We start from the raw sequence: 11,924 nt of genomic DNA on the forward strand, positions 1-11,924 counted from the left end.
ACCTCTTAATGCATACATTAACATGTATTTTTCTTTGCGTTAATCTGTCCCTAAAACTACTTCTTGGTCAGTTTTAATGAAAGTATAGCCTGACATCTGTCCCTTTCATCCAATTATTATCAACTGATTCTTCATTACCACTTTATATTATAAAGCACAAATTATCCTGCCTGATATTTAAAGAACATTCCAAATGTCCTTTCCAGTCTTTCCTCCTGTCAACCCTTATTAGTACCCTGTTTTAAAGACACAATAATTTGTTCAAGTTTTCCTAAACTTGCATCATGTTCTCTGTATTTTCACTTCCAAGCTAATGTGTATGCTGTTTTCATGACCTGAAATTCACTGTATTACCAATTCAACCTGATAAAACAATAGCAGTTTTAAATCTCAAGTATGACATTTTCCATAAGTACTTCCACATCCTTCCATCTGAATATGTCCTTTCACTTTTAAGCCAAATAATACTTGTTTTTTACACACTATTTGATGTACTAATGTGACTGCTTTGAAGTAAGTCTATGAAGCCCTCCTCTTGGTAACTCTAAAAGTTCATAAAGCAATACCTTGTACAAAGTAGACAAAAGAACTAAATAACAGAATATTTCCAAAAGGCGGTATTGAATAACCTGCGGTGCTAGTGTTAAAAAACCCGCCTGCCAATGCAGGAGATGTAAGAGACACGGGTTCAATTCCAGGTTGGGAAGATCCCCTGGAGAACGGCATGACAACCCACTCCAGTATTCTTGTCCTTGAGAATCCTATGGACAGAGAAGCATGGCAGGCTACAGCCGATAGGGTTGCAAAGAATCAGACACAACTAAAGCGACTTAGCATGTGACGTTGAAGGGGTCCTGGATGTAAAATAGGCTCTTGTGACTCGAGAGGACAGATCTAAGATGAATATGTCATAGGAAAAAATTGATTCACTATAAATAATAATGTTCAAATTATTAGACTTGCATAAATCTAAACAACTACTCTTTAATTAGAAGTAATTCTTAGTTATTGGAGATACTCAAGCCGGTACTATAGAAAGAATGCTTGTCTGGGCAAATAATTGGAATACATAACTCCAAAAATATTTTCAACCTCCAGATTGTATGATTGCCTAAAAAGGCAGAGCACCTAATTATCTTTTACTAAAGTGAGAAAAATGAAGGCAGAATTAAACAAATGTTTATGGTTTTTTACATAAATTCTGGATTAGAGATCACTCAACATCCAGAAGTCAGTGAGAAGTCACGTGCCTCCCTGATCAGTGGCTGCTGTTGCCTGGTGATGAGCAGCATGAGGGCAGGGAGCTCGTCTGGAACTACTAACCACCTCCTTCTCCGTTTCTCATTGTATCATGTGTTTTCCCCATAAATATGTGGAACTGAATTAAAAATGAGACTTAATTTGCATTTGCATAACTAGACCAAAAGAGGTCAGAAAGAGGACACAGTAAAAAAAGGATCTTAACAATAAAAGCTGACTTGCTTTAAAAATACGATCAATTACGGCTTTCTAGACCGCAATAAGAAAACACTGAAAAGCAATACTAAGAAGTTATTTTTGCCTCTTTTTAGGATCAAGAATGAATCTATTTATCTTTGTTGAGTTCACATTGTAAACAATATATTTTCAGCAAAAATATGAAAATATATGTCCAGATACATGTCTTCTTTTTTAAAATTAGTTATATTGGTGGTCCAGGCACTTAAGCCAAGAGGGCTATGGCTGTAAACAATTTTGGATTTTTTTTCTTTTGGAGTTTTTGCCTATTTTCTAGGAAGATAATTTAGAGTTCTTTTTTTCCACGAAACTTCTTTGGCATTCAGCTTCTAGTTACACTTGATTTATGCAACATCACTCATTTTGAGGTACTCTAACTGACTTACTGTTATTTGGTGAGCACCAGGCTTCTGAAGAAAAGGCAATGACTTTGGAGCCAGAACTAGTTTGCATCTTTACTATGCTACTTTCCAGCTATGGTTCTTCGAGCAAAGTACTTAGATTATAGTGAGAATTAAAGAAATAAGTAAATTACCCAGCACACACAGAGGGTGTTACTTATCCCACTTTTTTCCTACACCCTTCAAGTTCTTCCAAATAATACTGTATGAAGCAGAATAAATAAGCCTACATATAAAGCTTGAAGTCCAATTTACAATTTTACAATTTTTGCAATTTACAATCCAGTCCATCATTTAACAAACAAAACTTTTAAGTGTTCACTAAAGGCCACTATTATCCAGATGCTTCCAGACAATCTGCCTTCATGGAGCTTATATTTTATGTATCCTAATAAAACAGATTATGTATAAGAAAATTACATATAGAATATAGAAGGCAAGAAGTACATGCTATGAAAAAAGAAAGAGAGAGGAAAAAAAAATAATAAACCAGTGTAGAGAGTGAGGGAGAAGAAGGTTATGTGGTAACTTCAAATAGAGTGGTCAAGGAAAGTCTTGCTGATGAAGTAACATTTAAGCCAAAGCCCTGAAGCATTCATGGAAGACAGCCATGTCATAAGCCGTCCAGGATGATGGGGTTCCAAGCAGAGCCAATGCATTGCAGAATTACAGGAAGGTACTCACGTTTGGAGAGGCCTAAAGCAAGGTAAGTAACACTGAAAGAGTGAAATGACCACACAAAAACACCACCATGTCAACAGGAAGAAGAAACTGGAGCAGGTAGCAGGGACAGTGAGTACACCAGCAGACGCTGCCAACCTCAGTTAGGCCTGCCATCTGGTTGCCCAGCAGTTTCACCGGGGACACCTGTGACATAAATGTCAAGATCAGAGCCCAAGCCAGACCCTGAGAAGCAGCAATCATAACAGATAGAAAGAAAAGCTCGCTGCCACTCAATGCCCTTAGCCTGAGCGCAAAAAGGGATGTTGAAAGCCGGATAGCCATTCCTGACAGCTCAGAAAAATCTAAGCCTGGATGGCCATCTGCAGGGTGGGACCCGAGAACCACGTTATGGATAGCTATGGGGAGTACGGGGCCAAATTTAGCAGCTAGAAACAGCTCAACGTCAGTAAAGCAGTCAAAGCAAAATGTTGCCTATCCTTGATGCCTAGAAATCTTTGCTGCAATTTTAAGAGATTAGAAAAGGGGTATTTTTTGTGGACCAGGATGCAGTTTTAAAATAGACCAGTTAAACGATATAACACCAATTAAAATTAAAACTATGAAACAGATACTGCTACAAAATTTTTCATTTTTATGTGTGAAAAGTGTGCTGGTATTACATTTGTCTATTCAATATGTTGGCAGCTATCTTCACTAGCATATTCCCTGGCTTCTAACCACTCCTAATACATTTTAGAGAGAACAAATAGAGAATTAGCCACTCTGCCCTTAAGTCTTAGCGGCTCCCTCCTTACCTTTTCCCTCCCTCCCTTCTCTCTCTATTTCTTCTTTCTTCCCCCGCCTCCACCCCAACCTTTAAAACAAGGATAACTTCCATCCTGATCAAAATCATAATGTTGCTGTTGGGATGAATTCTGATTATTTACAGTAAACCATTTTTTGAACTTTAAAGCATTATAACATTGTTTATCCTTTTTCTTAATATTATTAAAACATAATTTGCCAGTAGAAATGAATGAAGAAAGAGTTTTTTAAATGAAATGACCTCTTGCATTCTATATTTGAAAGTTTCCTTATATAATTCCATGTACATGATTTATAAAGGTATGGTTAGAACCCATAAGATGGTTAGATTTTAAAGAGTTCTCTATCCATGCACATAGATGCACAAGCCCACACATGACAGGTCACATGATTTCCATCCCACCATACTACTGTAGCGGTTTCACCTGAAAACTAAAGCAGGAAAAACAGCAGGTCTGAGAAGGGGAAAGGGCAAAGTGAGGAAAACATACCACCTCCCCCAGTAAAGTGACCATTTGCCTTCTACATATTCATTTCCAGGCTCATATTCATGAATGACATTTCCCATTTGCTTTTCTCACTTCCAATCAGACAAAATATAATGAAATCATTAAAAGCAAGGACTGATCTGTAAAAACAGCCTCATCACTTGGAAATTATCAAAGGGCAAGAAATGACTCACACTTTTTTTTAAAAGTTCAAATCTTGATCACAAATTGCAAACTGAAATTTCTTTTGGTTTCTTGTAAAAAAAAAAATACAAAGAGAGAGAGATAGAGAATGGTTTGAGTTCTATTAATACAAAGAAAATGTTCATCCAAATAAAAGAATGTGTAAATTAGAAGACATGATTTATATTCATAATTAAACCTCTACTTACTTTATGGCACTGAGAAAAAAATTTCCCCTTGTATTCGCACTATAACCAATGCTAATTAACATCATAGGTTTTGTGTTTGGAAGGGGGCCTCCAAAGAGATCATGTACTCAGACTACTTCTATTCATTAAGGATTGAACTAAAATTGGAGACAGATGGCTTTGTCTCAGATCTCGGAACAGAGATTTCACAACTTTCCTTGGTTGTCTATTCAACTCTTTAATCACCATCTAACTTACTCTTTAGTTATAACCTCTGTTAATATTAACACTATCCAGACTATTTCTGTCAGTGTTTCATTGTATGGAAAAAGAAGCACCATATACACCCCTGTATGGGATTTATCAAGGTAAAATTGCCCAAACATTTACTTAACATTCTTTTTATTAACATTGAAAGGATATTACCTTTAACTGTAGTAAAAGAAAAACATTAGCTAGCTAATAGTAGGTAGGCATGACCCTTATAATTCTAAGCCTGTAGTCTGCTGGTAACTACAGATTGTCACTTGCCAAGGGCATTTTGCAACATGCCACTTGGGAGATTGAATCCTGTGCTGCTGTAGCTGTTGACCTTCAAAAAGCCCTGAAGGGCTTTCAGGGTGGGGAATGAAGCCCTTTGTGCTCTGGGAAAATTGGTGGAATAGGTCTTTAGATAGATATTTTCAGGAACTGATATCATGATCCCAATCCTTGCATCTCCTCGTTGACATCAGCTCCTCCGACTAGCAGAAACCTTTTGTAAAAGAAGTGTTGATTGTGTGAACTCCCCTTTCACCAAAACTACATATATTGACCTTCCCCAACTATCTCTTTGAAGCAGTTTCTCAGAACTATTGGAGGTGCTTTCTCCCAGGCTGCAGTCCTTATTTTGCCCCCAATAAAATCTAACTTGCAACTCTCACGTTGTGCATCATTTTTTTAGTTGACACTGCTTTTCCGCCCATTCTGTTCCCCAAGTTCTTCTGAAGAAAATATAATATTAACTTGATTAATCAGCTCTTGAGACAACATTGTAGTTGAACACCATAAACACACAGGCTTTTATTTGCAGTTTTAATTAATTTATTTTTAATTGAAGGATACTTGCTTTACACTATTGTGTTGGTTTCTGCCATAGATCAACATGAATCAACCATAGGTATACATATGTCCCTTCCCGCTTGAACCTCCTACCCCACTTCACTCCTCTAGTTGTCACAGTGCCCTGGTTTGAGCTCGCTGAGTCATAGAGCCAATTGCCACTGGTTACCTATTCTATATACTGCAGTGTGTATGCTTCCATGCTACTCTCTCCATTATCCCACCCTCACCTTCCTCCCCTGCCATGTCCACAAGTCTGTCTCTATGTCTGTGTCTCCACTGTTACCCTGAAAATAGGATCATCAGCACCATCTTTCTAGACTCCATATGCTACTACTAAGTCACTTCAGTCATGTCCGACTCTGTGTGACCCCATAGACAGCAGCCCACCAGGTTCCCCCATCTCTGGCATTCTCCAGGCAAGAACAGTGACGTGGGTTGCCATTTCCTTCTTCAAGATTCCATATATTATGCATTAAAATACAGTATTTGTTTCTTTCTTTCTAACTTACTTCTTTCTGTATAATAGGCTCTAGGTTCATCTGCCTCATTAGAACTGACTCAAATGTCTTCCTTTTTATGGCTGAGTAGTGTTCCATTGCCAGAGAAGGCAATGGCACCCCACTCCAGTACTCTTGCCTGGAAAATCCCATGGACGGAGGAGCCTGGTGGGCTGCAGTCCATGGGGTCACGAAGAGTCGGACACGACTGAGTGACTTCACTTTCACTTTTCACTTTCATGCATTGGAGAAGGAAATGGCAACCCACTCCAGTGTTCTTTCCTGGAGAATCCCAGGAACGGGGGAACCTGGTGGGCTGTCGTCTATGGGGTTGCACAGAGTCGGACATGACTGAAGCGACTTAGCGGAGGCAGCAGCAGCAGCAGTGTTCCATTGCATATATATACCACAGCTTCTTTATCCATTCATCTATTGACGGACATCTAGGCTGCTTCAATGTCTGAGCAATTATAAATAGTGCTGCAGTGAACACTGGGGTACATGTGTCTTTTTCAATTATGCTTTCCTCAAAGTATATGCAATTGTTGGGACATATGGTAGCTTTATTCCTAGTTTTTCAGGGATCTCCATATTGTCTTTCATAGTGTCTTATCAATTTACATTCCTACCAACACTGTAAGTGGGTTCCCTTTTCTTCACACCCACTCCAGCATTTATTGTCTGTAGATTTTTTGATGATGGTCATTCTGACCAGTGTGAGAAAATTCAGACTTTTAACATGTTGTAGTTGTCTGACATTCAGTATAGAACACTTTCTACTTTTTCTTATGATTTCTTTTATTCATAGATTGATTTAAGTGTTCCTTAATTTTTCAAAGAAAAGGACTTTTTCTATATAATTTATTGTTATTGGTTTCTAATTTAATTCCACTGTAGCCAACTAAACAAATAGATTGAAACTTATTTTATGGCCCAGCATATGATTTTTGGTGAATGTTCTATATACATTTAAAAAGAATGTGTATTGGCTATTTATAATAACCAGGACATGGAAGCAACCTAGATGTCCATCAGCAGATGAATGGATAAGAAAGCTGTGGTACATATACACAGTGGAATATTACTCAGCCATTAAAAAGAAAGCATTTGAATCAGTTCTAAAAGGTGGATTAAACTGGAGCCTATTATACAGAGTGAAGTAAGTCATAAAGGAAAACACCAATACAGTATACTAACATATATATATGGAATTTAGAAAGATGGTAACAATAACCCTATATGCGAGACAGCAAAAGAGACACAGATGTATAGAACAGTCATCTGGACTCTGTGGGAGAAGGTGAGGGTGGGATGATTTGAGAGAATAGCATTGAAACATGTATATTATCATATGTGAAACAGGTTACCAGTCAAGGTTTGATGCATGATTCAGGGTGTCAGGGCTGATGCACTGGGATGACCCAGAGGAATGGGATGGGGAGGGAGGTAGGTGGGGGGTTCAGGATGGGGAACATGTGTATACCCGTGGTGGATTCATGTCAATATATGGCAAAAACCACTATGATATTTTAAAATAATTAGCCTCCAATTAAAATAAATAAATTAAAAAAAAAGAATATGTATTGGAATAAAAGGTCAGAATATAGAATATTCTATAAGTAAATTAGAGCCTCATGTTTGATAACTGAGAATACCTATTCATCTCCTATACCCTCACAGATTTTCTTTTGTACTGGTTTTATCAACTGCTGAAAGAAAACTGTTAAAATCTCTAAAAATAATTGTGCATCTATATGTGTATTTCTCACTTTAATTCTGTCAATTTTTTCTTCTTCTGTTTTGGAATGTTTGTCATACACATTTTGTCATGATTTTGTCATGTACATTTAAGACTGTTATGTCTTATTACAAATCTGACCCTTTATTCCAATGAAATGAACATTTTAATCTGTATTAACATTCCTTGTCTTGAAGTCTACTTTATTTGATATTAATATTGACATTTCATCTTTCTTTGCTAAGTGTTTACATGCTATACCTTGTGTCATTCTTTTACTTTCAATCCACCTGCATTATTATCTTTAATATGTGTCTCTTATAAACAGCATATCATTGGATCTTGTGTTTTATCCAGTCTGCTGAGAATCTCAAGCGTAGTGAAAAAGACCTATATAGGACTGTTCATAGCACCTTTTTCATAATAGTTAAAACTCAGAAACAACTCAAATGTCCATCAATAGGAGAGTGAAAAATAAAGATGTATTTAGACAATGGAGTTTTACTTGACAATGAAATTGTTATGAACTACTTATACATACAATAAAATGGTTGAACCTAAAAACAAAACACTGTGTTGAGTGGAAGAACCCAAGGAAAAAAACACTACATACTTTATGGTTCCACTTATGTAAAGTTTTTGAGCAGGCAAAACTAAAATATGGTGATAGAAGTCAGAACAGCAGTTGTCTCTGGGGGAAGAAGGAATTTAGCAGGAAAGGACACTGGGGAAATAGAGATGTTCTACATCTTCATCAAGATGGTGGTTACACAGGAAATACATTTGTCAAGACTCAACCTAATTATATTTTATTTTATGCAAATTATACTTTAAAGAAAACATGATAAGCCCAAGTGCTACTGCCTTTCTCCTACTTCCTGTTTTCCAGTAAGTCTGTGATTACATGAAGTAGATTTCAGTAAGCTGAGACAGGCTACCCATCTTTGTTCACTCTCTTGTTGACCCTCTTTCACCTGATAGAGTGCTCCCATCAGGTACCTTCAATTTACTCTCTCTATGTGATCAAGATAAGAGTATAAGCTCCCTTGCTACAGATTCATACTTTAAAGGGAAGTATGAGCCAGTTATGTATCTAAGATAATTAGTTCTAAGATAATTGGGAGTTGGCTCTTTTTGGCCTTTGATCTCATCACTATCAATATTCCTTGTCCCCTAGAGAATTCAATGCCTAATTAAGTATTCCAAATAAACACATGGAAATTTAAATGACTGCACTGAGTCCAGTAGCAGCACAAGACAGCAACATACAAAAACAATACAACTAACAAGTTGATTTGTTTGTGATAATTTTTTAAAAATTTTACAAAATGTTTTTATATATGCTATGTTTATCACTTACAACAACCTCAGGGGGTAGCTCAGGGAGGTATGAATAGCTTCATCTTACAGATGAAGAAACTAAGCTTTTAGTCAGCCTATGCTACTGGCCACAGCATATACATAACAGATACAAGAGTGCAACTTGCATATTTTGACTTTACCTCCCACCACAAGAATTTATTTTGTGTCCCTTGCTATTTAAAAAAGGTTAAAGTCATTGACTGCTGAAGATAAACAAAAGCTTCTTAGATGAGGTAGAACTTAGGCTCTGCTTTAAAGGTTATACCAGAAGAGGACATTCCTATTGGAAGGGAAAGCATAATCAAAGGCCCAGCCCTAAGTAGGGTCTGGCTGTAACCTACAAGAGAGAACAAGGCAGGTTGGAGAAAGAGCAAATGAAAAGATCCAATTGGACTAGAGTGGATGTTCTTGCCTAGAGCAAATTGCATATCTAATCAGGGAAGGATAATAGAGGTGAGAATGGGGAAAGTGTCACAAAGGATGCCAAAAGTCAAGAGGTAGCTTCAAGATGGTGAAGGAATAAGACTGAGAGACCACCTTCTCCCCTACAAAAATATCAAAAAATCATCTGTATGTGGAATAATTCCCACTGAACACTGGCAGAGGACCCAGACATCCAGAAAGGGAAATTAATCTCCTCAGAATGAGGTACAGCAAAAGATAAAGACAAAAATGGAGGCAAAGGATTTCACGATGGGTCCTCCTGTCCCAGGGAGGGAGTCCTGAAGGAGGAGAAGTTTCCACACAATAGGAAACCCTGTCACAGGTGAGGTAAGGGGGGAACTTTGGATCCTCAGAAGGAAGCACGACAAAGAAAAACAGAGAAAATTCACTACAGAGATCAGGCCAAACAGCAATTTCCAGCTAAGAAGTGGCTCACAGGTTTGTGTTCACGTGCAGTAAGTGAGGGCTGGGTGCGGAGACTTGGGCTTTGGGGCCCAGTCCTCAGGGAGAGCATTGGGGCTAACTGCTGTGAAGATACCCTGAGGGGGCTAAAGTAACACAGCAGAGACAAAACAGGAAAAACCCTGGCACCACCAGAGAAACAAGAGTATTCCTGCTGGAAGGCTCTAACTCCTTGCGCTAATACTCCAAGCATTCACAGGACAAAGGACCATGCCCTAGCATATATTGAAGTGGGGCAATTCAGCTGCAGTCTACTGTACCAGAGATCGCAAATTCCACCAAGCTGTGAGTGGCCGCGAATGGCTACCCACATCTTCCTGGGATCCTGAGCAGCTCAGCTCTGCCAAAGGTGTCACAACCCGGGTTCAACTCCTCTGGGGACGCGCACAACCTGCTTCAGGCTGTGGGAACCCCTATGTGGCCCAGCCATGGTCAGCACTCCCCACACACCCTGCCAGCATTTGCAGTATCCTTTCCTCTCCACAGCACAACTGAGCAAGTGAGACTGAATAAGCAGCCACTTTCCCTCCTCCATGTCAGGGCAGAGATCAGACACTGGAGAGAGACCTACAAGCACAGGTAGGACCAAAACCAAAGCAAAAGCATGAACAAAGGAAAGGGTTACAGGTGCACAGTTTAAATTTCTGCAATTAACCTGAGACTGTGTACTTTATGGAAAACAGCAGACTGCAAGAGCAAGTACAAACTGGAACAAGGGAAGTCTGAACTGACTCCACTGTGCCCACAACAGGCCCAAAGACCTTCCTAGATACATTGCAGGACTCTGAGTACACAAATTGACACGAGCAGGAAGATGGAGGAATCACTGGGTCTTTCCTCTCACTATCATTCTCTATATATTTCTCGTCCCCTATTTTTTTTCCCTTTTATTCTCATATTGTCCTAATATGGTTCTTTATTATTCCTTTAATTCCTATTTTTATAACCTGCTTTTCTGTGTGTGTGTTCAGTTGCTCAGTCATGTCCAATTCTTTGTGACCCCATGGACTCTAGCCTGCCAGGCTACTCCATCCATGGGAAGTCTTGGTGCTACTGTAAGAAGTCAGGCTGAACCCCAGAGGCAGGAGACTCAACTCCAGGACTTTGGACCATTAGAGAACTTCTGACCCTACTGAACATTAACAGATGTGAACATGCCCAAAGGCCTCCATCTTAATACTGAGACCAAGCTCCACCCAAGAGCCAGCAAGCTACAGTGCAGGACATGCATGCGTGCTTGCATGCTAAGTTGCTTCAGCTGTGTCTGACTCTTTGTGACCCCATGGACTATAGTCCGTCAGGCTCCTCTGTAAATGGGATTCTCCAGGCATGAATACTGGAGTGTTTGCCATTTCCTTCTCCAAGGGCTCTTCCCCACCAGGGATCAAACCCACAACTCTTATGTCTCTTGCGCTGGCAGGCAGATCTTTACCACTAGTACTGCCAGTGCAGGACACCCCACGCCAATCCTCCACAAAACAGGAGCACAACCCTGCACATTAACAGGCAGGCACCTCAAAGCCATACCGAACCCATAGATACCCCAAAACACACTGCTAGACACAGCACTGCCCTCCAGAGAGACTAGATTCAGCTCCATCCACCAGAACACAGGCACAAGTACCCCCGCCCCACTGCCGTCAACCAGGAAATCTTCACAAGGCACTGGTCTAACCCCACCCACGGTAGACAGACTCCACAATTAAGAGGAACTATGACTTTCTGCCTACAGAAAGGAGAGATACCCCAAAGTCAGTAAATTAAATAAAATGAAAAGACAGATAAATATGCAACAGATGAAGGAACATGGTAAAAACCCACAAGACCAAACAAATGAGAAGGAAATAGTTGTCTAACTGAAACAGAATTCAGAGTAATGATAGTAAAGATGATCCAAAATCTTGAAAACAAAATAGAGGCATGGATAAATACACTGGAGGCACAGAATGAGAAGATGCAAAAAATGTTTAACAAGCACCTAAAAGAATTAAAGAATAAACAATCAACAACAAACAATGAAATAACTGAGATTAAAAATACACTGGAGGGAATAAACAGTAGGGTAACTGATA

Source organism: Bubalus kerabau, chromosome 3 (assembly GCF_029407905.1).
Source record: "Bubalus kerabau isolate K-KA32 ecotype Philippines breed swamp buffalo chromosome 3, PCC_UOA_SB_1v2, whole genome shotgun sequence".
NCBI classification, from domain to species: domain Eukaryota; kingdom Metazoa; phylum Chordata; class Mammalia; order Artiodactyla; family Bovidae; genus Bubalus; species Bubalus kerabau.